We start from the raw sequence: 16,195 nt of genomic DNA, 5'->3' as shown, positions 1-16,195 counted from the left end.
AATAGCTGGATTGTTGCTGAACGAAAATTCTGAGATTACACGGTTAGAAATACAAATTTTCGTTGCTATTGTCATCACTCTCTAATCACTGAAAAATCATTATTTTATTCTTGTGTAATGATCGTATGGCATTATTGGCCGAGAGACCCCATCTGAGGTTGTTCGACCACATATACACTATTTATTTGTTCACGGGACGCTAAAGTAGTTCTGCAAAACGTGTTTAAAGTCTTGAAAGTGAACAGGATAATTATGAAAACATTAATTACTGATTTAAAGGAAACTTTTTGTCCGAGTCTTCACAGCCAAAGGAAGAGTAGGAAATGAACAAATGGGATATCAAATTGACAATCGTTGAGATCTTGTTTAAAAAAAATATTTCCTAGAAAGTAATCAAGGCGGTTAAGAAAAATTAAATAATGATCTGTGGGAAAACTGCAAAGGGAATTTTGACAAAATTTTCATAGCCGACAAAGAGTGGGAAATTGACAAATGGGGTGCCAAACTGACCAGCATGTGGTCTAGGTTTGCAACGAAAGATTTATTTGCTTCAAAGCAATCAAGATAATTAAGGAAAATATAATAAATTACTTGTGGAAAAATTGAAATATTTCACGAACAGCTGCTGTTTCCTATGTGGATGAAACGTTCAGAGTTGGTGAAATGTCAAAAAGTTTATGTCTTCATGGCCTAAAGTTCTGCACATAAAAAGTTACATTACTACTCCATGCCGGTCGGTGTGGCTGAGCGGTTCTAGGCTCTTCAGTCTGGAACCGCGCGACAGCTACGGTCGCAGGGTCGAATCCTGCCTCGGGCGTGGATGTGTGTGATGTCCTTAGGTTAGTTACGTTTAAGTAATTCTAAGTTATAGGGGACTGATGACCACAGATGTTAAGACACATAGTACTCAAAGCCATTTGAACCATCTTCAGATCGGTGCCTTCTAACGAACTACGAAATTTAGGAAATTTCGAGTACAAAAGACTCCAGAAAGCAAATGAGGTCTCAAAACGATTATGCTTTCTGAACAAAGCTTAATAACTAAATTAAAAAAATACGTATTTGGAAAATGAAAACGGTCAAATGTTTTGTCTAAAAATAAGAAATAAAACAAATTAGAAAAACGCTTGATGTGCGTTTGAATGATGCTCTAAATCACGTTCAGCATATGAAGAGAAATTGAGGATTTATAGTACAATATTCGACATCATAATTTTAAAGCGAATTGGAGGATATTGCTGTACTGGATAAAGCAGACCGTGCAGACTGCTGCTGAATGGCCGTGACATATTTCTGTTATCTATGTCTCAGTCTCAAAAATTTTTCAATAGAGAAAATCTTCGGCATCAGGAAAGAGGATCCATTGCGTAGTTTTCCCTCAGACCATCAATTTATCAACAGAATGTCCTTCAAATATCAAGTAGTATGGGGGAAAATTTTTGTCTGAATTTTCATATCCAAACGAAAAGTGTAATTTGTATCACGTTCACTTATGTCTATCATTTATGCCCTAAGCTGTAAAAAGGTTCCAACGATTTTTTGAGTCTCACTTGGCACATACTAGTCATTCCACTAAACATCTAACCTTTTTTTTTTCAAAACATTTTAGTATCCTAAGTGTGTCTATAACAGGATCAACTACGAATCACTCTGGAATCTTCTGTAACTTCAGTTTTTTAGTCAAGTGTGTTTTCTTTTGAAGAAATGTATTTTCGATTGGCATATTGACAGTTGTGTATATATTATGATAAATTTCATTATAGCAGATAACTGTGGGTGGGCTGTTCTTTCGTTTTCAGTTACGAGCAGCAGAGAACTTGTACAATTTACGGTTGTTTCATCCAGCGACAGTAGAATTGCTTCGCGTTGTTCTGTGTGTTTGGTTTTGAAGAGACGGGCTGGCTACTTTGGTTTTCACATCCCTAGTTAGTTCACAAGCATTGCACTGTATTCACCTCGTATGTATGTGCCTAATGACTTTCGTTCTTATTGTTTATTAATAGATTGAATTAAGCCACTTACTAAAATTATGAATTCTGATAGTGCTATAGACCTTTTATATATTCCGTTGACGGAGGTACCACTAGCTACTTTCTCCATTTGACCTTTTGTTTCCACAAATTATTAACAAATATAAAACAGGATGAACAAGGTTTTTTGTCTGTTGCTACACCACACGAGTTTGAATGTATCCAAAATGTTCTTCCTTACATCATTTTTTAGAATAATTGCGGAAACACAAAAAGAATCCTAGTACTTTTCTATTTATTCGATTTTTAAAGTTATCAGCGATGTACAGGACAAACGCGAGTACTACAACAATCACAATTAAAGTAAGAACTGTTTTGGGTTCCACTTAACTAAACTAAGTGTAATATCGGAAACGAGTGTTGTTTTGAAGAGAAACGAAACTTAGCTAATGATTCAAAATGGTTCAAATGGCTCTGAGCACCATGGGACTCAACAGCTGTGGTCTTTAGTCCCCTAGAACTTAGAACTACTTAAACCTAACTAACCTAAGGACATCACACACATCCATGCCAGAGGCAGGATTCGAACCTGCGACCGTAGCAGTCGCACGGTTCCGGACTGCGCGCCTAGAACCGCGAGACCACCGCGGCCGGCGAAACTTAGCTAATGAAATAGGCCTATTATCGGCTGCAAAAGACGGTGTGATGCATCGACATGCAAGACTGAACTGAGAATATTCCGCTATGTTTTACGTCTATACTCACGATCAAAAATTTATCATCTGAGACAGCTCAATAACCTGATTCACGGGTAACACGCGCACAAAGGCGGCTTACTTTCTTTCATCGTACTCGTGCCTGAGAAAGAAACGGCTTTCAATTTATCGCGGAGAGAGCTTTTTAACGCCTTTTGTGATGTCAGACGTATCGAGTAGGAGCAAGGAGTAATCCCCATGACATGGTTGCATATTTACGCTGCATTACCTAACGGGTGCGTCATGAAATAATGTTGGCACCGCGGTGCTCTGACTTAACAATGAGGCATTGTTCTGTTCGAGAATGGAGCATCCGCCCAGACTATGAGCTGCGGTTACGAAACTGACGTCTTCACTAACGGCAGGCAGCCTAGTACTCTCCCAATCCCTTATGGTAATTTGAAAGGCGGAGGCATTCTTTGTAGAGTGGGACTGAACGGCCGGATGCAATTCCTGTCGCCATCATTTCCCCTCGAGACGGAATTTGTGTACGCCATTTGTCTGAATCTAGTGTCACCTCACGTTCAGATGTGACAAAGTTTCCTAACGTATGCGTACCGTGTATCGGAGGCGGGACGTCCACGTATTCAACTAATCGGTTGTGGAAAAAGCTAAAATCTACATCCAAGATGGAAGGCACACCGGCCCAGTTTTATTGATATATACATTTTGCATTATATATACTTTTCTAACTTCATCAGGGAAAATTATGTGAAAAATATATATTTTATTTTATTTTCAGTTTTAAAAACATTTTAATCATTCCTTCAACTCTTTTAAACGCTTTTAATGTCTCATGTTGTCATTCAGTGTGGAGATTCAAGAAACAGTTCTTATTTACAGTGAAATAAAAATGAACCTCATATTTAACGCACTTCATTCTGACTATTCCATTGCACGATCCAACCTTTTACATTCTTCCGTACCCAAAGAGACAAATGTTCTATGCCATCCAGTCGCATTTCTTTTCGAGGGAGTGCTGCAGCTGGTCCTTTCTTCTTCTTTGCGGTATGGAAGCTCTCAGCAGAGCTACTTCCAGGTCTTTCTTGAAATCTTATCTCAGATTTTCTCTGGAATAGAAAACCCTTACGTGTGGCCTTCTTGAATTCGACTAATGCGGGTATGCTTTCCCGATGCAACTCCTCTGCAAAGAAACCAAGCATTCACTACCATCAAATGAAGTATATGAAAAAAATGTCCTGCGATTCCATTTTTTTTGGACGTATGTCTATCCTGTATATCACCGACTCCACAAGATCTACACTTCCCGTCAACCGATCATAATGTATAAGCGTTCAGGGGCAAGCGACGTAACTGATTTCCCCAACTTCCTGTCGTATATTTGTACTTCAATCATTGCCTTTTTTCCTTGCTGAGTAACATCGCAAGTTTGTTGGCATGCCATTTTACACCAGAGTACTGTATATTTCTAATGGCACATGGTTTTTCATCTATTACTCTCCTTCCAGATCTCTGCAATTTCTTGTCCCCGTGATACAAACATCCATTTAGATGTTTGAACAGCAGCTAGACTATAGATCCTTCTTTCTGCCAGTTCCATTTGCAAATCAGAACTTCAGAAACAGATGTACCAAGTATGTTACATTTTTTGTGCTCTAGTATTACTGGACAATTTTAGCACATTTCCACAGACACATACGTCAGGAAGAAATTCACTTTGGCTACTCTTATCAGAATACAGTTCAAACTTATACACTAAGAAGTACACATTAGATAGTACAAACATTCTGCAGCGCCGTCTCTTTTTATTTATGGATTGTACTGTTTCACTGAATTACGCCCTCTGAATGGTATAATCTGTTCATCAAGGAATGTTTGAACAGTTACCCCTCTGTCTCTTCAACAGCATTGTCCAACACTTCGTTTCCAAAGAATGTTAAAAAATTGCGCTTTTGAACACCATACGTAAGAAAGTATGTCAAATGTATCAATATATTTTGGCAAGAATACGAGTACTTCTTTCGGACATGTTTTTCAACTGCATTAAAGTTTAGACTATTTATTTGGGATTGGAACACTCCTTTCTTCTGCAGCTACAATGAAATTTAGATGTGACACATTGTTCTCACTTTAGTCTTCTTCTTCTTCCTCTATTGCTTTTTCTTCTTCATCATCGTTATAATTCTCATAAATATCCATACTGGACTTTCCAAGAAGAATAAGATGTCCAGGCGTCTCATCATCTTAGTCATCCGGAAATACTTCGCTGTCGCTGTCGCTTCAGAATCGTCTACGGAATAAAGATAATAGCATTGTTCCGAAGCTGCCCGTGTTGGAAAATGTCCACAACAGTAAGATCACGATGTCGCTGTATTGCAACAAACCGAAAACACTGATTAATTATTTATATTTCAGTTCCAGGACAAGAAAACATTGCATGTATTAAGCATCATTTTACACATATGTGTGAGCTAAGTGGCAGAAATAATCCATTATTCCAGCTTCTTCCACATTAGTTTACGTACAATCGACCTTCAGCGAAGATAATCGATTTTCGGCTTCTCTGCCAACATAACGACACAAAACACAGTCTAGCTCCCGGCAGACAGGCCAGACTGTGTGCGTTGCCACATAGCAACAAAATGCATGTATCAGTGTTGTTCTAAACGTCATACGTAAGTACGTTGGTTGCCAAATGGCAACACCCTGGAATAGAGGCTTAACATGTGGTGGAACGCGGGAAGAGGACCGAATGTGCAACAGGCGTCGGTATACTTCGAAAAAAACTAATCGAGACGTACAGAACCTTGCGAGGAACTGTTTCTTTCAAGGCGCTCGACAACCAATAGTTCGAAAAGTGTAATTTGAGGAAGCTGTGTTGAATCATGCGGCAAAAATTTGTCATTAAATAACCTTCAAACTGACTATGACAACGAAGATCACATATTGCAGTGATCTGGAAGAGCAGCAGTGACATTCCTACCAGGAAGAACATGTGCAGACAATGAGGCCGAACAATTTATCCATTAATTGTTTCATACGTCACTTTCCATAAATCACACCATGAAGGAAAGACTTCAGGGGGAAGGAACGAATCATGATATACATTGAAAGGCAGAGGCAACCTCTGCGGCAACTTCCGTATGCGAACAACAAATTATAACCAACGCTAATTCACTCAAACTGATAATAATGGTAATACTAATTCTCTACTACTTTATATAGTTAAGGAGGAAAACAGCTAGTACGGAAGAAACCACAGCTCTTCCTCCTGTACTACCTAGCTGCTATTTTTCTCCAGTGGATGAGGTAAATCGTTTATGTAATTTTACACAGACCACTATCGGTTGTCAGGGTATTGGCAAAATCAGGACCTATCTAATACATATATTACAGTTACCTGGAATTTATATTTTTGAGGCAAGCATTCGGAAACAGTTATGGAAGAGGTGGCTAATGAGGAACTTTTTTACAATTTTTTAAATACTGGGGGATTTTCATTTTCGTGCCTGATGTCTATTTTAAAGGGATACTCTTTTTTATAAACATGCAGGCATCGATCTGTATTCTTTAGTTTCATTGGGTAAAATATCGCGTATGTTATTACTGTGTGTCTTGCGATAATCTGTAAGGTTATATTCTCTTTTCCTCATGTGTACATATTGTCTGGGCTGCAATTACGTGTTATCCACTACGCAGGATAACGCGGGGCGCATTTAAGGAAATATTTTATCCAAGAAGGGGGACCTGCCATAAGCTCGACTCTGATATAGTGGAAAATATGCATGTTTGAAGGAAGTTTGTATTAAATGGGCTCCTATTTGGCTTAGATGCCAGCTCTAAGCATTTTACGAGAAAATGCCGGTCGAAGTTTCGTCGTAACTTCATCAGTCCGCTCGCGTAGCGAGTAACTAACTCAGTTGGTTGCGGGGAAAAAATACATAAATAAGTAAAAAAGGAGCGCAGTGGCTAATAGCACATCTTAGAAAATTTTCATCCCCTGTTCAGATCCTTTGTGGTTGCGGAAGTATGTGACATCAACATTGCTTGTGACATCGAGAGATGCAACGGAATTATTGACAACTGAAGTAAGCATTTCAAATATTATTAAAAATAGTTGTCATTATCACAGCTGACTCGGATTAACACTTTCCAAAAAACATTTACCAAAATTTTTTGTTTGTCTCCAATAATTCAGTAGCAAACTGAGTCTTATGGTCCAACAAGACGTAAATCAATCAATGGAACAGCAATAAAATGTGTACACAACAGCGATAAAATCGGGACAGCTCACAAAATATACGTGTCTTCAGTTTTTGGACAAAATTTTGCACCTTGCATATGAATGGAGCTAATTCTGTACATTATTTGCTCATGGGACGGGCAAAGAGATCACTCCTTGTACGTTGGGCTGTTTGTTGACGAAATTGGAATGCCGACGTTTTCATTAAAAGTAACTCCGCTAAAGTGTATGCCTTTTTGTTAATCCTGCGACATTTACTTTTAATGAGAGATGAAGAATGATCTTCGCCTGTTACAGAAGAGCCCTACTTTCGTCTCACAGCAAAGAGAAATCGCAAGCAGAAGTGATGCAATTAAAATACACGGTTTTATCCATAACAAAATTACAGGCTCCAGTTTCCGGAAAAATGTTTCGATATGCATGGTTTGCCGCGAAATTATCGCCGTATCGCGAGGTGTTAGCTACGATAATGACGATGTTTTTCTAATTACATTCACAGTAAATAATATGGCTGTGCCATACTTGCCTTCGCTCGTTGCTACGAATTTGTAGACTTTCAATGATTTTGTAATGGTATCGCCATGGTTGCCTTGAAACAAGAAACTAAAAATTAAAGCAAGAACTAATAGACTATAATTTATGTTTTTAATTTTTAATATTCTTTAATTATTGAAGATTTACGATGGTAAAGTCTATTTTAATATGATGATTTAATACGACATGAAATCCTAATTTCTTTTGTTAATAATTCCACTGTGTTTCACCATGCCACAAAAAATATTGATATCGCATACTTCCGCGATAACAAAAGAGGGAAAAAAAGAAATAAGACTGGATTTTAACACGGAGAGCATAAATTCAAAGCTGTGCTCCTGACCAATGCGCTACCAACTCACGTATGGGAGCCTTTATATTTTATGAAGTAACAGCTTTTTCATGAGATGAGAAAACATTTTATTTTCCAAGCACAGATCAAAAACTAACAAGAATAAACAACTCGTAACTAAGCCGACTACGGCAAACGTAAATAACTATTAGCTGCAGCTTTCACCCGCTGTTTTTGGCGCAGTGGATAAATGACGTCGCCACATCAGCCCCCCTCCTTTTGAAACCGGGTGCACCAGGTATGTGGGGAAACTTGCACTTTATTTTTCTACCAGCTCTCGTGAAACCATCTGGTGCAGGCAATGGCTGCTCCTGTTCTGCACTTGCTGCCTCGTTGTCCTCTTCTGAAACCGGGGCTCGGCGAGACTATCTGCTGTTTCTTTGGCCTCCACGTTTGAGGGTGATTTTGCAGACCGAGGAAGGAGTGTGCCCTCTTCGGTGTAAGCAGGTTTAAGCCGCTCAATTGAGACTGTCTCTTCTTTACCATCCTTATCGATTTTGAAGCTGTGGCTTCCTCTTGTGATTACCCTGTATGGTCCAGAGTAAGACGAAACAAGCGGCGGGCGCACCGTATTATCCCTAAGCCACACCTGGGACGTTGCTTGCAGGTCTTTATGTACAAACACTCTCCGGTCTCCATGTCTGACAGGGTTAGTGGGTTTGATGTTTCTCATTCTAACGCTGAGTTGTCTCGCGAATTGCGTGCATAGCTCAGGGGCGAACGGCTGTGTAGATGCTGGAACGATAAATTCTCCAGGAGCCCTCAATTGCTCGCCATAAACCAATTCTGCGGAAGAGCATTGTAAGTCCTCCTCCACGGCCGTTCTCAATCCGAGTAGGACCAGCGGTAGTGCTTCAGGCCATGAAGTGGAACTACACATTAATGCAGCTTTGAGCGTGCGGTGTAGTCGTTCCACCATTCCATTACTAGATGGATGATAGCTTGTGGTGCGTAGGTGGTTGCACCCGCACAGTAGTAAAAGTTCATTGAAAAGTTGGCTTTCAAACTGCCTTCCGCGATCTGTTGTTATGTTTTGCGGAACGCCAAACCTGGAGAACCATGAATGCAACAGTGCTTTTGCAACCGACTCCGCAGAAATGTCTTGTATTACAACTACTTCTGGCCACCTGGTAAAGCGATCAATGATTGTGAGCAAATAGCGTTGTTCTGAAGAGCATGATAGCGGGCCCACAATGTCCACATGTATATGTGAAAATCTTGCAGATGGCGTCGGGAAGTTAGCAATAGGTGCAAAGACATGTCTGCTGATTTTATTACGCTGGCATGTTAGGCATGCACGCGCCCATGCACGACAACCTTTTTGTATTCCAGGCCACACTACTTTGGAGGAAACTAACTTGGCTGTAGCTCGTACTCCTGGATGTGATAGGTTATGTAGTGCACTATAAATCTCGCGACGATATTGTTCTGGTATGTAAGGTCGCTCCTTTCCTTTTGCTACATCACACCAAATTACGTCTGGAACATTTGGGACAGACACACGTCTGAGCTGCAGCACAGTTCTCTGTTCCTCTATTAGACGGCGCAAGAAAGGATCTTCTCGTTGTTTAGACGCTAACTCGGTCCAACGAATTGAATTTAAACTGGCACAATTCCTAGACAGACAATCTGCGACCAGGTTGTCTTTTCCTGAAATGTGACGCACGTCAGTTGTGAAGTGTGCAATGTACTCGACTTGCCTGCACTGACGTGGTGAATTGAGCTCTGTGTCTCGTTGAAATATAGCTACTAACGGCTTGTGATCGGTAAAAATTGCAAAGTGCCTCCCTTCGACAGACGTGCGAAAATGCTTTATTGCTAAGTAAATAGCAAGCAACTCACGGTCAATAGCACTCCATTTTTGCTGCTGTCGAGTCAGGTTTTTAGAGTAAAATGCGAGCGGCTGCCATCTGCCATCAACTTCTTGCTGTAGCGCTGCACCAGCTGCTGTTTGGCTCGCATCAACCATGAGCGCTAAAGGAGCGCTCAATCTTGGATGTCCCAGTAGTGTTGCCCGAGAAAGACATTTCTTTAAGTCATGGAAAGCCGCTGCACCCACTGCTGTTTGGCTCGCATCAACCATTAGCGCTAAAGGAGCGCTCAATCTTGGATGTCCCAGTAGTGTTGCCCGAGAAAGACATTTCTTTAAGTCATGGAAAGCTGCTTCAGCATCTGGACTCCACGGAATTTTACGATTTCCTGTTGTATTTTTACCTGCAAGTAACGTTGGGAGTGGCTCTTGGGCGGCAGCTAATTTAGTTAGGTAAGTGACGTCTGTAATAGTTGAGCATGCCTAAAAATCTGCGAAGTCCTTTGTAAGTTGTGGGAAGGGGCATCTGTTGTACTGCTTCAACCCGCTCAGGCAAAGGTGACAGGCTTGCTGCTGAAACCAAATATCCCAGGAACTTAACCTCGCGTTTTCCAAACGTGCACTTTGTTTCGTTAATAATTATGCCATACTCTGTCAGACGGCGGAAAAGCTGCCGCAAATGTTCGACATGCTGATATACAGAACCAGAGAATACTAAAATGTCGTCCATATAACAAAATACGAATGGTAATTCTCGAAGCACCTCATGCATGAATCTTTGCCATATTTGGGCAGAGTTTCTGAGGCCAAATGGCATAAAATTGTACTCAGACAAACCGAATGGTGTGATAACTGCTGTTTTTTTAATGTCAGATGGAGACATGGAGCCGGCCGCGGTGGTCTCGCGGTTCTAGGCGCGCAGTCCGGAACCGTGCGACTGCTACGGTCGCAGGTTCGAATCCTGCCTCGGGCATGGACGTGTGTGATGTTCTTAGGTTAGTTAGGTTTAAGTAGTTCTAAGTTCTAGGGGACTAATGACCACAGCCGTTGAGTCCTATAGTGCTCAGAGCCATTTTTGGAGCCATGGAAATCTGGGAAAATGCTTTGGCGCAATCAATCACACTAAATATTTTGGCATTGCTAATCGTACTGTTAAAATCAGTCACATTGGGTACTGGGTAGCGGTCGGGAATTGTGCGGGCATTGAGCGACCTGTAGTCTCCACATACTCTCCATGAATTGTCTTTTTTACGGACCATGTGAATTGGAGATGCCCATGAACTATCAGACCTACTTACAATACCTGTTTTTAGAAGTCTGTCGAACTCAGCTCGCGCCGCGAGCAACTTCTCTGGAGGCAGACGCCGCGGGCGGAAGGCAACGGGTTGACCTTGTGTCGTGCTGATGTGGTGTTTAGTATTGTGTCTGCATTTCCTGGTTGCGTTGACGGGTTCGGTAAGTGCTGGAAAGTCTTGAAGCAGTTTACGAAAAAGTGATTCCTCCGACAGTGCTCTGATATTGCCTGTAGTATACGAATCGTTACGACTGTCGGGTGTCTTCTTGCGTGACGCACACGTGTGCGCCCCGCTTAGTTGCGGGTACGAACTCGTATCACAATATCCCGACGCGGATGACGCGGTAGAGGAGCCGGAAATCTTCGTGCGGAAAGACACGGGCACATCGCACTGCACTTGAACCGACGCGGAAGACGCACTAGGCAAAATCCCTTCTGTGGGAACTGTCACCAAACGACGGTTAACCAGGCCGGGCATAAGTCGGTAGTTCCGTAAAAAGTCCGCTCCAATTATAGGACTCGGCACATCAGCAACCACAAAAGTCCATTTAGGATGGAAGTTGGAATTCAGATGTAATGCCAACTGTTTCTCACCATAGGTAGATATTCTGGAGTTGTTTGCCGCAGTCAGCACAAGTTGCGTTGTTGTCGTGAGTATATCACCTCTCCTTCTTGGATAAACACTAACTTCTGAACCTGTGTCAAACAGAAACTTCTCACCTGAAGAGAGGTCCAACACGAACAATCGGTGTGATTGGTTGACTGCAGATACCGTGGCGTTTTCACCTCTTTGAATCACGCTATGACTCGGGCGCCTATGTTGTTGTTGACGAACGATAGCGCCCTTTAACGCCCGCCTTTTAAGTTTGGGTAGCTGCAGGGTTGAATACATTGACGGGCAGTGTTATCGAAGCGTCTGTGGTACCAGCACCATTGATCTGTCAAATCCTGTTGGATAGCATTTGTTCGTCTTTTCCAACTGCGACTACGTAGCTGGTGGTGGTGTGAAGTTACCTGCACGTTGAGTTTTGCCACTTGTGCTGCCAGTTGCTGTATGGTGGGTTCGGTCGATGGGCACTGCTGTTGGGGAGTATTATTGCATGTTCCTGGCTCACTGACGTCAGATTCCATCACACTACACGTTCTTGGGCCTCTATCCTGGCTGGAGTTGAATTCGGAACACGCAGAAACTTCGGTTAAGGTGTTTACGATGGTGTCTGCCTTTTTTGCTAAGACTTGCAATGGTAAGTCTGTTTCTGCTGCAATGACGGCACGGATGTTGGCAGAAAGTTTACGAAGCCATATTAGACGTAAAGACTCTTCAGGTAGGAGTTCCGGGCCGGCTAATGTACGTAAGGCTTTGAGTACTTGTGACGGAGTCTTGTCGCCCAAATCTTCGTATGCGAAAATTTTTTGTAGTCGCAAATCTGGTGACAACGTATAATGCTGTATGAGAGCTTCCTTTAGCACAAAGTAATTTTGTTGCGACAAGGTTTCTTCTACTTGCTCTATCGCTACTAAATTTAGATGTGAAACCACTATATTAAATTTGTCAATGTTGTTAGACACCCCACGCTGCCGAAATATGCATTCAGCCTGCGTAAACCAAAGCTGGGGGCGCGTCGGCCAGAACGCGGAAAGCTTAACATTTCCGTGTTGCGCATAGGTACTCCCATCTTTTGCGTTAACATCTGTCGTTCCGTTTTGTCGCGAGTCAAAGGGCGTGGACCGCGATCCTTGGTCGAACAGACTGTAGTCTTCAATCTTGATTCCACTGCCCCATGCTTTTGTCTCTGAATTCATTACTCCCGTCGGTATATGTATTTTCTTTATGCTTCTGCTACGAGTTTTCGAGGTCACCACTATGGGAGCCTTTATATTTCATGAAGTAACAGCTTTTTCATGAGATGAGAAAACATTTTATTTTCCAAGCACAGATCAAAAACCAACAAGAATAAACAACTCGTAACCAAGCCGACTACGGCAAAGATAAATAACTATCAGCTGCAGCTTTCCCCCGCTGTTTTTGGCGCAGTGGATAAATGACGTCGCCACACACATACAGAGGCGCGATCGAACTGATAAAGTAGCGTCGAAACTTTGACCATAATTTTCTGGGAAACTAGTGAGTGGTGGCACGTAAGCCAAAATAGTTGTCCTTTATTTTCACACTTTTTTCACCCTGCCAAACTTAGACTGTAATGAGAGCGGCCTACGGCGAGTTCCCTTTGTAGGTAAAGTGTTGGCTAGACTGAATTCTTGCTGTTGAAATCAAAGAGATGGAAACAGTTGAACAAAAGTTTCTGTGTCTGGCGAGAGTGTTGTAGACGTGGTATGCGAATATTTTAATCCGATTTTGAACTATTTTGGTAACGGATTTGAGATTGGACTGTGAATAGTTTCGGAAGTGGTTCAGCAGAGACCCTTTTGGGTGTACTGTACTTTCCTAAGCGAAGACGTCGTGGAGGCTGTGGAATAGCGGTTTTGTACGCCGTGTTATTATGCAAAAGGAGGTTACTGCTGGGTTAAACTCGAAGGTCATTAAAGCTTAAAGCTCGTGAATTTGACCTGTGTGGTAGGTGGGAGTTTAATAAGTGACGATTCCTGATGAGAACTGTTAACTGTGCTAATTAGATGCTGAAGCGTATCGAAATGTGACTTGTTCTTAACATGTTAAGCAATAGACCAAAGCTGAAAGAGACAGACCTGACCGATTATATTGACCATTCGCTCATTTTGCATGTCGAGTGTGTGTGAAATTACATAAACTTGGAACAGTCGTGTGACGTTGAATGTATGCTCTAATGGGATATGCACTAATTAGATACCAAATTCCCATTCTATCACCCATCCGTGATTGCTGAGTCTTTAAGCATGTCGGAAACTGTGAAACGGTGGACTCCCAGCGCAAAACCTCGTCACGCTGAATTTTAATCTGCTGTTTGTGGATATTAAAAGACTGGGGATAATTACTAACATCGTCGTTTTTGCTTTGGCGTAGAGGCGGTCGCAGACTTCATTGCAGCATGAGCGAGACTACTCATTCGAAAGTATGTCTTCTATGACATTAGTCTCATCTTCGACCAAAGTCGGCGGTGAAAGGGAAGACGGCGCAGCTACCTTTGTACGTAAATATGTACAGGAATGCGCTTTACAGACACCAAAGTAGCATTAGAAGTAAAACTAGTAGAAGAGTAAAAAGTTATCAGTTTCGCGATAAGACCCATTTGTAACAATAAGAAATAGCTCATCTGCTATGGAAAGTTAATGTAAACAATCAACACGCAGAAGCGAAGTATTTGGCAGACAATTGGTAACGACGTTAGGCAAACTATTCGAAGTGAATAGTGCTGCAATATCAATTATTACTGCCTACAGAGCAGAAACAGTTCATTTTTACCAAGTACTTTCGAATCTCCAGATTATGAATGTCGTACAAAATCACTTCCCGCAGTCGTACGCTATCTCGAGTCTTTATGCAAGTAACTTTCAGAACTACTTTTCTGGCGCTTAAAAGCTTCTTACACTAAACTTAATACTTTGGGTCACTAGTATTTACCATTCTCCGTTACTTATAAGCTGTGGCGAGCTTCATAAGTATCTTATTGTGTATTGTGCTTGAGAGAGAGAGCGTATGTGTTGAGTGTGTGTGTCTGTTACCCATTACCTTGCCAGGCACGAAATGAATCAAGAATTTCGATAGAAAATCTGTTTAATGAGGGACGACGGCGTACCTAACCGTCGCTAACATATTGTTCTGCGAGATTCATTCTTTTTTGGGTTCCGCACCTTAATCGGTAATCGGTTTTCTGTCCGTCTGTGTATCACTATGCCATTCGTCCGGTTGTTAAGACCTCTTTTTCTAAGGAATAAGTAAAAGTATCAAGTTCAAATTCATGTCACATACTAAGGTCTGCGGTCCCGCAGCGATGTTGAACACTTTAGCTTCAAAGTCAATGCAATCAAAAAATCCAGCCATCTGTGTCGTATTTTGATACTAGCAAACTCACTCATTAGAACCTTAGGGTGCTTCCTGTTGACTAGAATCATATAATTTAGTAAGAAGCAACGTTTCACAGTACAAGTAAAGGAAAAAAATACGAAAATTATTAATTTGTAATTATATCACATAAAAAATATTTTTTCCATTTATCGTCCGTCTGTCTGATAAGACTGCTTTTTCTCTGGAACAGGCAGAGCTATCAAGCGGAAATTTATATCAAATACCAAGTTTATGGTCTCTTGGCGATGTAAATAATGTAAGCTTCTACGTCACTGCAGTCAAAAGATACGGCCATACATATATAAAACTGAGTTGGTACGGAACAATCAGAGCGTGAGGCCTACTTGCCCTTGTCCGGATTTATTTATTTATTTATTTTAGGAGAACAAGTTCATTGGAGTGGGCTCTGCTTCAATTGCCACTAAAAATACATTCGGAAGCGCGAATATGTTTTGCAGTGGCAACCTGTGCTCTAATCACCTGGATGTCGACGGATCGTTAAGCCTCCACAACCTATTGTAGACTTTTGCAGCAGAGCATAAAGCTCAGTTTTGAGTCCTAGACAAGGAAGCATGATCTATACAGAAATTATTTCTGTTTCTAGCATTGTGGCTTGAATTGTTTAATCCTAAATTCAGTCTTGTTTTTAACAACAAATACCATTAGTGACTATATGTATTGGCATATAAGTGCAGGAACCCATATGTCTTTGAAGAGGCTTCTGTAAGATGTTGGCGTATCGACATTACACAATATACTTAATGCAAGCTTCTGTAGAATAAATAATTTTTTCACCTTAGTTGCAATGTTCCAGAAGATTGTACAAACGAGCGTAACTGAGTTAACGTATGCAAAGTGTGCTATCAATTTCGTCCGCGAGTGAAAATCAGAGGGATCTCTGAGTGCAATGGAGTCAGAACTGGGACTGTTGGTTATCTGGATGCTCTGAAACTTTACGTGTTAAGACTCATCCATTGTGTGTCTGCTGATCTCTACTTTTAGTATCCGTAAGTCACTTATACTTATTTGAAAATGCGTAATATGGCATTTTGCAATACTAAACGTTATGATGTTGGCTGTAAACCCATTACAAGCCTGTTCCATTACTTTCCTGGTTGTGCCTACTGTGGATATGTTTGAGTGCTTATCAATACACTTCTGCCACCAACAAACGCTGCCGTTATTGAAAAGTCCTCAAGTGTCTCAGGTAACTCAGCTTGTAGAACCAAATAAAGGAGTGTGCCAAGAGCAGAATCTCGTGGCACGCCATATG

This window comes from Schistocerca americana, chromosome 1 (assembly GCF_021461395.2).
Source record: "Schistocerca americana isolate TAMUIC-IGC-003095 chromosome 1, iqSchAmer2.1, whole genome shotgun sequence".
NCBI lineage: Eukaryota > Metazoa > Arthropoda > Insecta > Orthoptera > Acrididae > Schistocerca > Schistocerca americana.
The sequence above is the reverse complement of the archived record's forward strand: the minus strand, read 5'-3'. Positions refer to the sequence as shown.